Raw genomic sequence first — 19,647 nt, 5'->3', positions numbered from 1 at the left:
CATTCTGACAGGTGTGAGGTAATATATCATTGTGGGTTTTGATTTGCATTTCCCTGATGATTAGTGACGTGGAGCATCTTTTCATGTTCCTGTTGGCCATCTGCATTTCCTCTTTGGAAAAATGTCTATTCAGTTCTTCTGCCCATTTTTTAATTGGGTTCTTTGTTTTTTTTAATGTTGAATTGTGTGAGCTGTTTATATATGTTGGATATTAACCCTTTATTTGTCATATCATTTGCAAATATCTTCTCCCATTTAGTAGGTTGTCTTTTCCTTTTGTTTATAATTTCTTTTGCTGTGCAAAAGCTTTTAAGTTTAATTAGGTGCTATTTGTTTATTTTTGTTCCTGTTTCTTTTACTTTAGGGGACAGATTAAAAAAAAATCTTGCTGCAGTTTATGTCAAAGAGTGCTGTGCCTATGTTTTCCTCTAAGAGTTTTGTAGTATTCCGTCTTACATTTAGGTCTTTAATCCATTTTGAGTTTATTTTTGTATATGGTGTTAGAGAATGTTCTAATTTCATTCTTTTACATGCAGATGTCCAGTTTTCCCAGCACCACTGGGAAATGGAGGTAATTCACCAGTAATGAAATTGAATCAGTAATTTAAAAACTCCCAACAAACAAAACTCTAGGACCACGTGACTTCACAGGTGAATTCTATCAAACATTTAGAGAAGAGTTAACACCTATCTTTATCAAACTAGTCCAAAAAATTGCAGAGGTAGGAACACTTCCAAACTCATTCTATGAGGCCAGTGTCACCCTGATAGCAAAATCAGACAAAGATATTAAAAAATAGCAATACCACTGATGAACATAGACACAAAAATTCTCAACAAAATATTAGCAAACCAAATCCAACAATACACTGAAAGGATTATATAGCATGATCAAGTGGGATTTATTTTATGGATGCAAAGATTTTTCACTATCCCCAAATCAATCAATGTGATACACCACATTAAGAAATTGAAGAATGAAAACCATACGATTATCTCAGTAGATGCAGAAAAAGCTTATGATAAAGTTCTACATTCATTTATGATAAAAACTCTTTAGAAAATGGGCATAGAGGGAAACTACCTCAACATAATAAAGACCATATGTGACAAACTGACAGCTAACAACATACTAAATGGTGAAAAGCTGAAAGCATTTCCTCTAAGACCAGGAAAAAGAAAAGGATGTCCACTGTCACCACTTTTATTCAACATAGTTTTGGAAGTCCTAGCCACAGCAATCAGAGAAGAAAAAAAAATAAAAGGAATCAAATTTGGGAAAGAATACGTTCTTTATATATTATATTATTATAATATTATATATAATATATGTTATTATTATATTATATTATATTATTATGATATATAATAATATAATATATCAAAATTAACATCATAATAATATAGTATATTATTAATATTATATTAATATAATTAATAATATATTGTTAATAATATTAATAATATACCAATATATTTATTATTAATAACATACTATTTATATTAATGTTAATTATTGTCATCAGTAATATTAATAACATTCTATATATTTATTATTAATAATATATTATTAGTATATTATTAATATTAATCTTATTAAATATGTTATTAATAATTATATATTATATATAACATATAATTTACTATATTATATATAATATATTATGTAGTATATATACTATACATTATATAGTATATATTTATACATATTACATTATACATTAAATATATAGTATATATATTCTATATTATATACATTATTATATATTATAAAATATAAATATATGAAATATATATAATATAAAATATATACAATATAATAATATATTATATATTAAATATATTATATACTATATATAAAAATATATATAAAATACTATATTATATTTTATATAAAATATATGTAATATATAATGTAATATATAATATGTAATAAAATCTTTATATAATATATAATATTCTATATATAATATAACATATAATATTAGTATATTATATATAATATGTAATATATGTAATATATTTATAATATAATATATTATACAATATTTAATATATTATTATATTATATATAATTTATATTAAATAATATATATTAAATAATATATAATATGTTTATTATATAAAACACTATATACTCTTAATATATAATATATGTATATATTCATATATTATATACATATAATTTATATATTATAATATATTATATAATGTGTTATATTTATATTATTTACATTTATATTATACATTACTTATTAATATTATGTATTATATATATAATATATATATATTCTTTTCAGATTCATTTCCCATATAGGTTATTACAAAATACTGAGTATATTTCCCTGTGCTATATGGTAGGTCCTTGTTGTTTATCTATTTTATATATAGTAGTGTGTATATGTTACTCCCAAATTCCTAATTTATCCCTCCCCACCACCTTTCCCTTTTGGTAACCACAAATTTGTTTTCTATGCCTGTGAGTCTGTTTCTGTTTGTAAATAAGTTCATTTATATCATTTTTTTAGAGTCCACCTATAAGTGATATCATCTGATTTCTGTCCTCTCTGTCTGACTTACTTCACTTAGTATGGTAATCTCTAGGTCTATGCACTTTTGATTCAAGTTTCTCTTCAACTGTTACCACTTTTCATTTTTGCACTTTTATCTTTGTTGGCCAATTCCCTCTTTCAATGATCCATTTTTGTAAAATATCAGGTGGGTTTATTGCTGGGAGACAAGGGGCAACCTCATTACATGCTTTGCTGTCTGCATGTGAACTGATGACGGATGGATGCTCAGTGGCGCATCACCAGCAGATCATGCTGCACAGCTGTTACTCATGGAGTGATTCGGGAGCTGAAGAGCTAGCAGCAGAGTTTGCATTTGATGCAATTATCCACATGTAGTACACCAAGTAACTACAATTCACACATGTGGGAACCCTGCTGCCTGTGTCTGACCCAAATACCCATTATCTCACAACTCCTGACAACTCTCTGAAAGATGGAAGTTCTCTGGGACAATGGGGATCAATATTTCACACCAAGGAGAACCCAGAAATCCAGAACAGTGTTTGATGAATCAGTCTATACCAAAGTATTAGTATTGTTTAAGAGATAAATTTCAACTCTATAGTGTTAGCCCCTTTCTGATGGCTTTTCTGTGAAACATGTTAATGTTATGGTCATTGTCTCTATGAAGTTGTGTCTGGAGATGTTAAACCCAGCAACCATTGCTCAGAGGGGACACTTGCCTTGTGGAAGACAAACTACCAACCAAGGCAGCTCCATAACCATCTCTCAAAACATATAATTGTCAGATCAATTCACTGACTAGGAAAGTGATAAAATTGCCCAATGACAACATTTTTTCAAACTTCATTTTCGACTTCAATCTATAAACAAGATCTCAGGAGTTCCTTCCGAGATTAACTTAGAAGAAATTTGCTTCTTCATGCTAGGTTTGGAGTCCCTTGTGCATGACAGTTGCCTTTGCTCCAATCTCATGTTATCTGGAAATAATCACAGGTAGAGTATTATTTTCAGCTCTATAATATATAAATGGACATTATTCAATCTACAGCATCAGTAGTAAATTGCTTTCTTGCTGTTTCCCATTAAAAACTAAAAATTTAAAATCATTACCCCTTTGTTCACTTTGTTTCCCATCTCATTGGTTTCATCAGTATATATTTTGAACCAGGATCATATGTCTAGTTATCAAGAATTAAAGTTTTTATAGAAACAGACTCACAGACATAGAGAACAAACTTATGGTTACCAAAGGGGAAAGGGGGTGGAGGAGGATAAGTTAGGATTTTGGGATTAGCAGATACAAACTACTATATCTAAAATAGATAAACAACAAGGTCCTACTGTGTAGGATTGGTTGGCTACTTGGAGTTTTTTTTGTGGTTCTATATGAATTCTAGCATTGTTTTTTCTATTTCTGTGAAACATATCATTGAAATTTTGATAGGATTGCATTGAATCTATAGACAGCTTTAGGTAGTATGGACATTTTAACAGTATTAATTATTCTGATCCATGAACACAGAATATCTTTCAATTTATTTGTGTCTTCAATTTCTTTCATCAAAGTCTTATAGTTTTCAACATACAGATTTTTCACCTCCTTAGTTAAATTTGTTCTTATGTATTTTATTGTTTTATTGCTATTGTGAATGGAATTGTTTTCTTTATTTCTTTTCAGCTATTTCATTGTTAATGTGTAGAAATGTAACAAGTGATTTCTGTATGTGGATTTTGTATGTTGCAACTTTAATGAATTCATTGATTAGTTCTAACAGTTTTTTGGTGGAGTCTTTAGGATTTTCTCTATAGAAGATCATATCATCTGCAAAGACAATTATATTTCTATCTCTCTGATTTGGATGCCTTTTTTTTGCTTTTTCTTGCCTTAATTACACTGTAATTAATACACAATATTATATTAGTTTCAGGTGTATAACATAGCGATTCAATATTTTTATAGCTTATACTGTTTAAAATTATTACAAAATTAAGGCTATATTTCCCTTAGCTGTACAATATATTCTTATTGCTTATTTATTTTATACATAGTAGTTTGTATCTCTTAATCTCCTAACCCATCATGCCCCTCCCGCATTTACTTTTAATCTATATGCATCTTTGTACTTAAAATGGGTTTCTTGTAGGCAACACAGAGTTGGATCTTGTTTCTTTTTAAAATTTTTTTTAAATTGGAGTAAAATTGCTTTACAATTCTGTGTTAATTTCTGCTGTACAATGAAGTGAATCAGCTATATGTATACATATATCCCCTTCCTCTTAGACCTCCCTCCCACCCCACCCCCATCCCACCCATCCAGGTCGTCACAGATCACCAAGCTGAGCTCCCTGTGCTATACAGCAGATTTCCACTAGCTATCTACTTTACACATGGTAGTGTATATATGTCAATCCTAATCTCCCAATTTGTCCCACCCCCCCCTTCTCCCACTGTGTCCACATGTCCATTCTCTATGTCTACGTCTCTATTTCTGCCCTACAAATAGGTTCATCTGTACCATTTTTCTAGATTCCACATATATGCGTTAATATATGATATTTGTTTTTCTCTTTCTGGCTTACTTCACTCTGTATGACAGACTCTAGGTCCATCCACATCTCTACAAACAACCCAATTTTGTTCCTTTTTATGGCTGAGTAATATTCCATTGTATATATGTACCACATCTTCTTTATCCATTCGTCTGTCGTTGGACATTTAGGTTGTTTCCACATCCTCGTTACTGTAAATAGTGCTGCAATGAACATTGGGGTACATGTGTCCTTTTGAATTATGGTTTTCTCAGGGTATAACGCTTTCACACTGTTGGTGGGAATGTAAATTGATACAGCCACTATGGAGAGCAGTATGGAGGTTCCTTAAAAAACTAAAAATAGAACTACCATATGGATCTTCTTTCTTGATCCACTCTGACAATCTGTCTTTTAAATGGTGCATTTAGACCCTCGACAATCAAAGTGATTATTGATACAGTTGGATTAATACCTACCATATATGTTACTATTTTTTGTTGCCCTTGTTCTTCATTCCTATTTTTGTCTTCCACTCTTTACCTGCCTTTTGTTGGTTTAATTGAGCATTGTATATGATTCCATTTTCTCTCCTTAGTTAACATAGCTATACTTCGTTTTTACTTTTTTTGGTGGTTGCCCTAGAATTTGCAATATACATTTACAACTAATCCAAGTCCACTTTCAAATAACACTATACTGCACAAAGTGTAGTGCAAGTATCTTATAATAGCAAAATAATCCTAACTCATACTTCTCATTCCTTGTATCATTCTTTTCACATATACATAAGCGTACATATATGTATATAACAGAAAACATTGTTGCTACTATTATTTTGAATAAACTGTTATCTGTTAGATCAATTAAAAATAATAAAAGTTTTAATTTTACTTTCATTTAATCCTTCTCCAGTGTTCTGCCTTTCTTTATGTAGATCCAAGTTTCTAACCTATATAATTTTCTTTCTGTCTGAAGAACTTCTTTTAACATATCTTGCAAGGCACTGGCAACAGCTTCCTTCAATTTTTGTTTGCCTGAGAAAGTCTTTATTTCTCCTATACTTTTTTTTTTTAAACATCTTTATTGAAATATAATTGCTTTACAATGGTGTGCTAGCTTCTGCTTTACAACAAAGTGAATCAGTTACACATATACATATGTTGCCATATCTCTTCTCTCTTGCATCTCCCTCCCTCCCACCCTCCCTATCCCACCCCTCTAGGTGGTCACAAAGCACCGAGCTGATCTCCCTGTGCTATGCGGCTGCTTCCCACTAGTTATCTATTTTACATTTGGTAGTGTATATATGTCCATGACACTCTCTCACCCTGTCACATCTCACCCCTCCCCCTCCCCATATCCTCAAGTCCATTCTCTAGTAGGTCTGTGTCTTTATTCCCATCTTGCCACTAGGTTCTTCATGACCTCTTTTTTTTTTTTTTTTTTTTTTCCCTTAGATTCCATATATATGTGTTAGCATACTGTATTTGTTTTTCTCTTTCTGACTTACTTCACTCTGTATGACAGACTCTAACTCCATCCACCTCATTACAAACACCTCCATTTCATTTCTTTTTATGGCTGAGTAATATTCCATTGTATATATGTGCCACATCTTCTTTATCCATTCATCCGATGATGGACACCTAGGTTGCTTCCATGTCCTGCCTATTGTAAACAGAGCTGCAATGAATATTTTGGTACATGACTCTTTCTGAATTATGGTTTTCTCAGGGTATATGCCCAGTAGTGGGATTGCTGGGTCATATGGTAGTTCTATTTTTAGTTTTTTAAGGAACCTCCATACTGTTCTCCATAGTGGCTGTATCAATTTACATTCCCACCAACAGTGCAAGAGTGTTCCCTTTTCTCCACACCCTCTCCAGCATTTATTGTTTCTAGATTTTTTGATGATGGCCATTCTGACCGGTGTGAGATGATACCTCATTGTAGTTTTGATTTGCATTTCTCTAATAATTAATGATGTTGAGCATTCTTTCATGTGTCTGTTGGCAATTTGTATCTCTTCTTTGGAGAAATGTCTATTTAGGTCTTCTGCCCATTTTTGGATTGGGTTGTTTGTTTTTTTGTTATTGAGCTGCATGAGCTGCTTGTAAATCTTGGAGATTAATCCTTTGTCCGTTGCTTCATTTGCAAATATTTTCTCCCATTCTGAGGGTTGTCTTTTGGTCTTGTTTATGGTTTCCTTTGCTGTGCAAAAGCTTTTAAGTTTCATTAGGTCCCATTTGTTTATTTGTGTTTTTATTTCCATTTCTCTAGGACCTGGGTCAAAAAGGATCTTGCTGTGACTTATGTCATACAGTGTTCTGCCTATGTTTTCCTCTAAGAGTTTGATAGTGTCTGGCCTTACACTTAGGTCTTTAATCCATTTTGAGTTTATTTTTGTGTATGGTGTTAGGGAGTGTTCTAATTTCATACTTTTACATGTACCTGTCCAATTTTCCCAGCACCACTTATTGAAGAGGCTGTCTTTTCTCCACTGTATATGCTTGCCTCCTTTATCAAAGATAAGGTGACCATATGTGCGTGGGCTTATCTCTGGGCTTTCTATCCTGTTCCATTGATCTATATTTCTGTTTTTGTGCCAGTACCAAACTGTCTTGATTACTGTAGCTTTGTAATATAGTCTGAAGTCAGGGAGCCTGATTCCTCCAGCTCCATTTTTCGTTCTCAAGATTGCTTTGGCTATTCGGGGTCTTTTGTGTTTCCATACAAATTGTGAAATTTTTTGTTCTAGTTCTGTGAAAAATGCCAGTGGTAGTTTGATAGGGATTGCATTGAATCTGTAGATTGCTTTGGGTAGCAGAGTCATTTTCACAATGTTTATTCTTCCAATCCAAGAACATGGTATATCTCTCCATCTATTTGTATCATCTTTAATTTCTTTCATCAGTGTCCTATAATTTTCTGCATACAGGTCTTTTGTTTCCTTAGGTAGGTTTATTCCTAGGTATTTTATTCTTTTTGTTGCAATGGTAAACGGGAGTGTTTTCTTAATTTCACTTTCAGATTTTTCATCATTAGTACACAGGAATGCAAGAGATTTCTGTGCATTAATTTTGTATCCTGCTACTTTACCAAATTCATTGATTAGCTCTAGTAGTTTTCTGGTAGCATCTTTTGGATTCTCTATGTATAGTATCATGTCATCTGCAAACAGTGACAGCTTTACTTCTTCTTTTCCGATTTGGATTCCTTTTATTTCTTTTTCGTCTCTGATTGCTGTGGCTAACACTTCCAAAACTATGTTGAATAATAGTGGTGAGAGTGGGCAACCTTGTCTTGTTCCTGATCTTAGTGGAAATGGTTTCAGTTCTTCACCATTGAGGACAATGTTGGCTGTGGGTTTGTCATATACGGCCTTTATTATGTTGAGGAAAGTTCCCTCTATGCCTACTTTCTGCAGGACTTTTATCATAAATGGGTGTTGAATTTTGTCGAAAGCTTTCTCTGCATCTATTGAGATGATCATATGGTTTTTCTCCTTCAATTTGTTAATATGATGTATCACGTTGATTGATTTGCGTATATTGAAGAATCCTTGCATTCCTGGAATAAACCCCACTTGATCATGGTGTATGATCCTTTTAATGTGCTGTTGGATTCTGTTTGCTAGTATTTTGTTGAGGATTTTTGCATCTATGTTCATCAGTGATATTGGCCTGTAGTTTTCTTTCTTTGTGACATCTTTGCCTGGTTTTGGTATCAGGGTGATGGTGGCCTCGTAGAATGAGTTGGGGAGTGTTCCTCCCTCTGCAATATTTTGGAAGAGTTTGAGAAGGATAGGTGTTAGCTCTTCTCTAAATGTTTGATAGAATTCGCCTGTGAAGCCATCTGGTCCTGGGCTTTTGTGTGTTGGAAGATTTTTAATCACAGTTTCAATTTCAGTGCTTGTGATTGGTCTGTTCATATTTTCTATTTCTTCCTGGTTCAGTCTCGGCAGGTTGTGCATTTCTAAGAATCTGTCCATTTCTTCCAGGTTGTCCATTTTATTAGCATAGAGTTGCTTGTAGTAATCTCTTATGATCGTTTGTATTTCTGCAGTGTCAGTGGTTACTTCTCCTTTTTCATTTCTAATTCTATTAATTTGAGTCTTCTCCTTTTTTCTCTTGATGAGTCTGGCTAATGGTTTATCAATTTTGTTTATCTTCTCAAAGAACCAGCTTTTAGTTTCATTGATTTTTGCTATTGTTTCCTTCATTTCTTTTTCATTTATTTCTGATCTGATCTTTATGATTTCTTTCCTTCTGCTAGCTTTGGGGTTTTTTTGTTCTTCTTTCTCTAATTGCTTTAGGTGCAAGGTTAGGTTGTTTATTCGAGATGTTTCCTGTTTCTTGATGTAGGCTTGTATTGCTATAAACTTCCCTCTTAGAACTGCTTTTGCTGCATCCCATAGGTTTTGGATCGTCGTGTCTCCATTGTCATTTGTTTCTAGGTATTTTTTGATTTCCCCTTTGATTTCTTCAGTGATCACTTCGTTATTAAGTAGTGTATTGTGTAGCCTCCATGTGTTTGTATTTTTTACAGATCTTTTCCTGTAATTGATATCTAGTCTCATAGCGTTGTGGTCGGAAAAGATACTTGATACGATTTCAATTTTTTTAAATTTACCAAGGCTTGATTTGTGACCCAAGATATGATCTATCCTGGAGAATGTTCCATGAGCACTTGAGAAAAATGTGTATTCTGCTGTTTTTGGGTGGAATGTCCTATAAATATCAATTAAGTCCATCTTGTTTAATGTATCATTTAAAGCTTGTGTTTCCTTATTGATTTTCATTTTGGATGATCTGTCCATTGGTGAAAGTGGGGTGTTAAAGTCCCCTACTATGATTGTGTTACTGTCGATTTCCCCTTTTATGGCTGTTAGTATTTGCCTTATGTATTGAGGTGCTCCTATGTTGGGTGCATAAATATTTACAATTGTTATACCTTCCTCTTGGATCGATCCCTTGATCATTATATAGTGTCCGTCTTTGTCTCTTGTAATTGTCTTTATTTTAAAGTCTATTTTGTCTGATATGAGAATTGCTACTCCAGCTTTCTTTTGATTTCCATTTGCATGGAATATCTTTTTCCATCCCCTCACTTTCAGTCTGTATGTGTCTCTAGGTCTGAAGTGGGTCTCTTGTAGACAGCATATATATGGGTCTTGTTTTTGTATCCATTCAGCCAGTCTGTGTCTTTTGGTGGGAGCATTTAATCCATTTACATTTAAGGTAATTATCGATATGTATGTTCCTATTCCCATTTTCTTAAATGTTTTGGGTTTGTTATTGTAGGTGTTTTCCTTCTCTTGTGTTTCTTGCCTAGAGAAGTTCCTTTAGCATTTGTTGTAAAGCTGGTTTGGTGGTGCTGAACTCTCTCAGCTTTTGCTTGTCTGTAAAGGTTTTAATTTCTCCATCAAATCTGAATGAGATCCTTGCTGGGTAGAGTAATCTTGGTTGTAGGTTTTTCTCCTTCATCACTTTAAGTATATCCTGCCACTCCCTTCTGGCTTGCAGCGTTTCTGCTGAAAGATCAGCTGTTAACCTTATGGGGATGCCCTTGTGTGTTATCTGTTGTTTTTCCCTTGCTGCTTTTAATATGTTTTCTTTATATTTAATTTTTGATAGTTTGATTAATATGTGTCTTGGTGTGTTTCTCCTTGGATTTATCCTGTATGGGACTCTCTGTGCTTCCAGGACTTGATTAACTATTTCCTTTCCCATATTAGGGAAGTTTTCAACTATAATCTCTTCAAATATTTTCTCAGTCCCTTTCTTTTTCTCTTCTTCTTCTGGGACCCCTATAATTCGAATGTTGGTGCGTTTAATGTTGTCCCAGAGGTCTCTGAGACTGTCCTCAGTTCTTTTCATTCTTTTTTCTTTATTCTGGTCTGCAGTAGTTATTTCCACCATTTTATCTTCCAGGTCACTTATCCGTTCTTCTGCCTCAGTTATTCTGCTATTGATCCCATCTAGAGTATTTTTAATTTCATTTATTGTGCTTGTCATCGTTTCTTGGTTCCTCTTTAGTTCTTCTACGTCCTTGTTAAATGTTTCTTGCATTTTGTCTATTCTATTTCCAAGACTTTGGATCATCCTTACTATCATTATTCTGAATTCTTTTTCAGGTAGACTACCTATTTCCTCTTCATTTGTTAGGTCTGGTGTGTTTTGACCCTGCTCCTTCATCTGCTGTGTGTTTTTCTGTCTTCTCATTTTGCTTATCTTACTGTGTTTGGGGTCTCCTTTTCACAGGCTGCAGGTTCGTAGTTCCCGTTGTTTTTGGTATCTGTCCCCAGTGGCTAAGGTTGGTTCAGTGGGTTGTGTAGGTTTCCTGGTGGAGGGAACTAGTGCCTGTGTTCTGGTGGATGAGGCTGGATGTTGTCTTTCTGGTGGGTTCGTCCACGTCTGGTGGTGTGTTTTGGGGTGTCTGTGGCCTTATTATGATTTTAGGCAGCCTCTCTGTTAATGGATGGGGCTGTGTTCCTCTCTTGTTAGTTGTTTGGCATAGGGTGTCCAGCACTGTAGCTTGCTGGTCGTTGAGTGAAGCTGGGTCTTGATGTTGAGATGGAGATCTGTGAGAGATTTTCGCCGTTTGGTATTACGTGGAGCTGGGAGGTCTCTTGTGGACCAGTGTCCTGAAGTTGGCTCTCCCACCTCAGAGGCACAGCCCTGATGCCTGGCTGGAGCACCAAGAGCCTTTCATCCACACGGCTCAGAATAAAAGGGAGAAAAAATGGAAAGAAAGAAAAAAAGAGGATAAAATAAAATAAAATAAAGCAATTATAATAAAAAATAAGAAAAAAAATTATTAAGAGTAAATTTATTAAGAAAAAAAATTTTTTTTTAATTTTTAAAAATAGATTTATTAATTTTTTATACTAAAAATAAGAAAAAAATTATTTAGAAAAAATTTATTAAGAAAAAATTTTTTTTAATTTTTTAAAATAAAAAATATGAAAAAACTTATTAAAAAATTTTTTTAAAAATAGAAAATAAGGAAAAAATTATTAAGAAAACATTTATTAGGGGAAAAAAAAAATTTTTAAGCCAAAAAAAAAAAAAAAAAAAACGGACGGACCTAACCCTAGGACTAACGGTGAGAGCAAAGCTATACAGACAAAATCTCACCCAGAAGCATACACATCTACACTCACAAAAAAAAAGGAAAAGGGGAAAAGTTAATATATCCTGCTCCCAAAGTCCATCTCCTAAATTTGGGATGATTCGTTGTCTATTCAGGTATTCAACAGATGCAGGCACATCAAGTTGTTTGTGGAGCTTTAATCCGCTGCTTCTGAGGCTGCTGGGAGAGATTTCCCTTTCTCTTCTTTGTTCGTACAGCTCCCGGGGTTCAGCTTTGGATTTGGACCCGCCTCTGCATGTAGGTCGCCTGAGGGCGTCTGTTCCCCGCCCAGACAGAACGGGGTTAAAGGAGCAGCTGATTAGGGGGCTCTGGCTCAGTCAGGCCGGGGGGAGGGAGCGGTACGGAGCAGGCGGGGCGAGCCTGCGGTGGCAGAAGCCGGCGTGACGTTGCAGCAGCCTGAGGCGCGCTGTGCGCTCTCCCGGGGAGTTGTCCCCGGATTACGGGAGCCTGGCCGTGGCGGGCTGCACAGGCTCCCGGGAGGGGCGATGTGGAGAATGACCTGTGCTCGCCCACAGGCTGTTTGGTGGCGGCAGCAGCAGCCCTAGCATCTCATGCCCGCCTCTGGGGTCCGCGCTGATAGCCGCGGCTCGCGCCCGTCTCTGGAGTTCGTTTAAGTGGCGCTCTGAATCCCCTCTCCTTGCGCGCCGCGAAACAAAGAGGCAAGAAAAAGTCTCCTGCCTCTTCGGCAGCCGCAGACTCCTTCTCGTGCACCCTCCCGGCTAGTTGTGGTGCGCTAGACCCTTCAGGCTGTGTTCACGCAGCCAACCCCAGTCCTCTCCCTGGGATCCGACCGAAGCCCGCGCCTCAGCTCCCAGCCCCCGCCCGCCCCGGCGGGGGAGCAGACAAGCCTCTCGGGCTGGTGAGTGCTGCTCGGCGCCGAGCCTCTGTGCGGGAATCTCTCCGTTTTTCCCTCTGCGTCCCTGTTGCTGTGGGATCCGCGCTGATAGCCGCGGCTCGCGCCCGTCTCTGGAGCTCGTTTAGGCGGCGCTCTGAATCCCCTCTCCTTGCGCGCCGCGAAACAAAGAGGCAAGAAAAATTCTCTTGCCTCTTTGGCAGCTGCAGTCTTTTTCCCGGACTCCCTCCCGGCTAGCACCGAAGCCCGAGCCCCAGCTCCCAGGCCCCGCCCGCCCCGGCGGCTGAGCAGACAAGCCTCTCGGGCTGGTGAGTGCTGGTCGGCACCGCTCCTCTGTGCAGGAATCTCCGCTTTGCCCTCCGCACCAATGTGGCTGCGCTCTCCTCCGTGGCTCCGAAGCTTCCCCCCTCTGCTACCCGCAGTCTCTGCCCACGAAGGGGCTTCCTAGTGTGTGGAAACCTTTCCTCCTTCACAGCTCCCTCCCACTGGTGCAGGTCCCGTCCCTATTCTTTTGTCTCTGTTATTTCTTTTTTCTTTTGCCCTACCCAAGTACGTGGGGATTTTCTTGCCTTTTGGGAGGTCTGACGTCTTCTGCCAGCGTTCAGTGGGTGTTCTGTAGGAGCAGTTCCACGTGTAGATGTATTTCTCATGTATCTGTGGGGAGGAAGGTGATCTCCGCGTCTTACTCTTCCGCCATCTTGCCCCTCCCTCCTCTCTCTCCTATACTTTTGAAGGATAATTTCACAGAGTACAGAATTCAAGGTTAGTGGTTTTTTTTTTTTTTTTTTTAATCTCAACTCTAAATATTTCTTGTTTGCATGGTTTCTGAGGAGAAGTCAGGTTTAATAGTATATAATATATAATCCTCTCTAGGTGAAGTGTTTAATTTTCTGGCTTCTTTCAAAATGTTTTCTTTATCTCTGATGTTCTGTAGTTTGAAAATGATGCCTAAGTATTGGTTTTTTGGTTTTTGTTTTTGTTTTTTGCATTTATCCTGCTTGATGTTCTCTGAGATTCTGATTCTGTGATTTGGTATCTGGTATTAATTGGGGGAAATTCTCTGTCATTGTTTCAGATACTTTTTTTCTATTCCTTGCTCTTTTTCTTCTCCTTCTAGAATTCCCATTGCACATAAGTTATACTTTTATAGTAGTTCCACAGTTCTTGGATATTCTCTTCTGTTTTTTATTTCCCCCCCCCCAGCTATTTTCTTTTTGCTTTTCAGTTTCAGAGGTTTCTAGAGATTCAAGCTCGGAGAGTCTTTCCTCAGCCATGTCCAGATTGTTAATAATTCCTCAAAGTCATTCCTCATTTCTATTATAGTGTTTTTGATTTCTAGCATTTCTTTTTGGTTCTTTCTTAGAATTTCCATCTCTCTGCTTACACCGGGTGTCTGTTCTTGCACGTTGCTTACTTTATCCATTAGGGCCCTTAGTATCTTAATCACATTGTTTTAAATTCTTTGTCTGATAATTCCAACATTCATGCCATATCTGAGTCTGGTTCAGATGCTCCCTCTGTCTCTTCAAATTGTATTTTTTGCCCTTTATTATGTCTTGTAATTTTTTTCTTGATAGTTGGACATGGTGTACTGGATAAAGGACCCACTGTAAATTGGCCTTTACTAATGTGGTGGTGAGGTGAGGGGAGGGGAAATGCTTTTATAGTCCTATAATTAAGTCTCAGTCTTTAGTGAGCCTGTGCCTCTGGACTGTGAACTTCACATATGCTTCTCAGTGCTTCCTCCCCCCAGGTGTGACAGGATGGCTAAAGTGGGATAGAGTTGGGTATTTCCCTTACCCAGGTCAGTTAGGCTCTGATAAAACCCCAGCAGGTTAACTAGTTTTTCTCAAGGGCAGACCTTGCTAAGAACAGAGTACAACAACCCACTTTCTGACTTACATGCTATGATTGTTTTGCCACCTATTTTAATTTTCCTTTTGTCTTATAGTTTTAAAATCTCACAAGACATTATTATTGATTTACAGATTGATATATTTTTATATTTGATGACAAACTTAAAACTTCTTTTGCTCTTTAATAAGTATATCTCAGATCATCTATTGGAAATTCCTTTGTTATGGTCTGTAGGTGGCAAGATTGCTCAGTTATTACTTAACTGAAAATATCTTTATTTTTCCCATATTTTGAAAGATATATTATTATGATGTATAAAATTATTTCACTGTCTAGGGGTAGATTTGTTTTTATTTATCCTGTGTGGGATCCATTTGTCTTTCTAATTCTGCAGGTTGTTCTTTATATCTGTGCGTCTATTTCCGTTCTGTTATATACATTCATTTTATTATTTTAGATTCCACATATAAGTGATAAAATACACTATTTGTCTTTCTCTGCCTGATTTATTTCACTAAGCATAATACTCTCTAGGTCCATCCAAGTGGTTGCAAATAGCAGAATTTCATTTTTTTAATGGCTGAGTAGTATTCCATTGTATATATATACCACATCTTTTTTATCCATTCATCTGTTGATGGGCACTTGGGTTGCTTTCATATCTTGGCTATTGCAAATAATGCTACTATGAACATTAGGGTGCATGTATTTTTTTGAATTAGAGTTTTCATCTTTTCCAGATATATGCCCAGGAGTGGGATTGCTGGATCATATGGTAACTTTATTTTTATTTTTTTAAAGGAGCCTCCATATTATTTTTCATAAAGGCTGCACCAGTTTACATTCCCACCAACGGTGTACCAGGGTTCCCTTTTATCCACATCCTTGCCAACATTTTTTATTTATAGACTTTTTGATGATAGCCATTCTGACAGGAATGAGGTAATATCTGGCTGTGGCTTTGATTTGCATTTCTCTAATAATTAGGAATGTTGAACATCTTTTCATGTGCCTGTTAGTCATCTGAATATCTTCTTTGGAAAAGTGTCTATTCAGGTCTTCTGCCAATTTTTAAATCAGGTTGTTGTTGCTGTTGTTGTTTTTCTAATCCTGTGGATTGTAATCTGTAACCAATCCTGGAAATTTCTCAGACATTATCTTTTCAAATGTTGCCTCTATCCCATTTTTCTCTCTTTTTCTTCCTGAACCCTGATTGCATATGTTAAAACTTTTCATAGTTTCCACTCTATACACTGACCTCTTTTTTACATTTCCCATTTTTTTGTATTTTTGTGCTACATTTGGAATAATTTCTTCAAAACAAACTTTCATTCCACTAATTCTCTAGCTTAATGTTAAACTGATTATTTTTAGTTTATATATTTTTCACTTCTAGAGGTTCTATTTGGGTTTTTTTCAAAACTGCTTGTTTAATAGATATATAAAATCTCTTGCTCTCTATTCATATTTTTAATTTTTCCTTTTAGCACTTTAAAAATAATAAACTCATCTGTTTTGAATTACAGGTCTGAATTTCCCCTGTATGACATCTTTACAGGTCTGGTTTGCCGTTTACTTCCTTGTGAATTTCGTGATCATTTTGCCTTGAATCTTCCCTATGGGAATTCTCAGAGGTCCTTCATCGAAGACTCAAACTTCCTTCTTCCACTGAACACCATCAGCCAGAGATTAGTTTAAACTGAATTTTCAACTTGAAGTTTTTCTGAGCACCTGAGGAATCCAAATTTGGGCTGAAAACTCTCCTGAGGGCTGACTGGTGATCATGGATTATTGGCAGTAATACTTTCCATTGTGCTCAGTGCTAAGGTTTAACACAACAAGCTGTCTTTGCAGACCTGGGGATGATGGGTTCCACACAGCAAGGACTGTGTGGGGTGGGGGAAGTGCCAGTTTGGGCAGGCTCTGAGCTTCCTCAACCTGCTCCATCAGGCACTGCAACTCAAAGCTGAAGTTCAGTGGGTTTGCCAGACGCTCTCAAAGTAAACTGGCTACCTCCCTGGATTCCACCTCTCACTTTGGTTTTAGCTGCTGAATATAATGACTTCAATTGCCAAATTATTGTGGCATATAAAAATATTTCCTCCTATATTTTATCTGCAGTTTTTAGTTCAGCAGGTTGGTGTGTCGCAATATCTAGATTGCCTTTTTGCATACATGTAAATTTTTGAAGATTACAGAAAAATAGTCAATATGCATTAATTTCTTATAAGAAAGAAATGTAAACATATATGTCAAATTTTGATAGATAATAACACAGTGTTTCCTATAGTCAGTCTTTTCATCATAGTTGTCTGTGATAGTAGCAACTACCATTTGCAAACAAGAAAGGCCAGTCTTGGTAAGAATTTAAAAACATAACCTCTTAGAGAAAATGCTTTGTGTTTGTCTACGTGGAGTTGCATGGATATTGCGCTATTCGCTGGAAAAATTTGACCAGTAGATGATTCTTATGAACTCTGAATTTATAAGTTTGTCTCATTAAATGGCCTTTAGGGGGTCACATTTGTAATTAGCTGGAACTTTTTTTTTGGCCGCACCACATGGCTTGTGTATGTTAATTCCCCAACCAGAGATTGAACCCAGGCCCTCAGCAGTGAGAAGGTGGAGTCCTAACTATTGGACCACCAGGGAATTCCCTGGAACTTTCTATCTTATGTCTAAAAAGCCTTTTGATAATTGCACTTGGAGTAAATGTTCGATTTTTTTAAAAACTGGGGTTGGAAAAACATATCAGTTGCTAGGTTTGTACAAAGAATAGTCGAATTGACTGAAATTTAGCTCAAGACTAAAAATAACTGATTTCTTCATCAAAAGGAGTACACCTCTTTTCATCTTATTGTTCTGGTTCCGTTGGACTATATACAAATATGCTAAGTATTCCAAATAGAATATAATAAAATTAATATGCATATAAACATAATAAAATTTATGATAGTTTATTGCCACAAAATGTTTAGAGATAACAAATGCATTCACTCAACCTTGTTTTTTTTCCCTTTCTGCCTGAAAGCTACTTAAAAATTAATCATATCTAAATGGGGACATCCTTAAATCAGCTTTGGAGAATTGCTTTCCCTGAGAACAGGGTACTACCTTCTGGTTCCTCTGGTTCCCTTTCCTTCTTCTCCCATCGCCAAGGGCTCCCCCTGGCTCTCTTGTGCTCCTCAGCATTCTCCATCTAGCACTCTGTCACCTCCCGCTGGAGGCTCTGCTGCCTTGTCCCAGGGCTGATGCTGGTCATCCAAAGGTGCCTTGGCTTTCTGAGTCTCATGCTCTGATGAAAAAGATCCAGCGCTCCTATCTGGCACACACCCAAACCTCCAACCACATCTCAACAATGGTCACCTCACAGGTCACCTGGCTTGTCTGGCAGAGCCCCTCTGCCCTCTCAGCATACATAGTTCAGCCAGAGGTCACATGACTGACTAACGCTGTGGGACTGAACTTTCTGAGACAGGACAGCCTGGATTCCTTCCCTTCCTCTGAACACAGTGACCTACACACCTCTCCATGAGCGAGCGCCACTGTGCAGGAGCCAGGCTGGTAGGACGGCTTTCCTTTTGCTGATAGGGGTGGGAAGCCCCCACTGCTTCAACCCCAGCCCCGCTGCAACACGGTTGCTTGAGGTCACATATCCAGAACTTGTTGGCTATGGAAGTAGAGCAACTCAAATGAAGCAAAGCTAGGGAAAAGAGCTTGAAAACCGGTAAAGTTCCAATTAAAATACTGTTGCATATAGTTCTCTGTACTATATTTAATATCTTATGGTATGGAAAAGAATAAATATAGAAAAAATGTATATATATGTATAACTGAATCACTTTGCTGTACAGCTGCAATTAACACAACATTGTAAATCGAACTATACTTCAATAAAAAATTAAATTAAAAAATCTAAAAAATAAAAAAATGCTGTTGCTACACTTAAGAAGCCATTTTTAAAGAGGCTTGCTACTTAGTATGATGGGGATAAATTCAAATAATGGAGGGTAAGGAAAAGAAGTTTAATGGAACATGGGCTGTCTTCTGAGACTGTCAGTTTTGGGGGGGAGAGCATGCAGCGTCCTGACATTGAAACATCTGGGGGGACAGGGTGGAGCCCCCCAACATTTGGAGGAAGAGGAATGGGAGTGCTAAGGAGGGCCCAGGTTGAAGCACACTGTCTGGGGGAACATGGGAGAGAAGAATCCTGTCTTTCAAATGATCCCAATCACAAAGTGCCCCCATCTGCCCTTGCCAGGCTGCACGGTTGGACTCTTCAGATGACAAGGGCAGGGCCCCCTGGATACTCACCAGACAATAAAACCTGGGGCTCGGCACCTGCTGTTGGGGGGTGGTTTCTAGACTTGAACCAGACTGTAAGCTCTCTGAGGCTGGTCACTGCTCTATTTGCTTTGGTGCTCACACACTCCGAATGCAAGGCTGCACACAGGACAGGCTTGTTCAGTGCAGCCTGCACTGGATTATAGCACAGAGTGGAGAACAGGAGAGCACTGGCTCCCAACCTTTAGGAAGGGGCTGAATCAGATGCACCAACTCCATTCAGTGAGTATTTAGCCTGGAAGATTTACAGGGACAGTAAATTATTTAGAAAAAGAGGCTGTGAAATATAGATTCTTCAGAACCAAGTGAAAGAAGCAATCAGAACAGCTACAGAGATTTTCAGCGGCTAAGCTGATAGCTCACTGCTGT

This window comes from Eubalaena glacialis, chromosome 2 (genome assembly GCF_028564815.1).
Source record: "Eubalaena glacialis isolate mEubGla1 chromosome 2, mEubGla1.1.hap2.+ XY, whole genome shotgun sequence".
NCBI lineage: Eukaryota > Metazoa > Chordata > Mammalia > Artiodactyla > Balaenidae > Eubalaena > Eubalaena glacialis.
Note: the sequence above shows the minus strand (reverse complement) of the source record.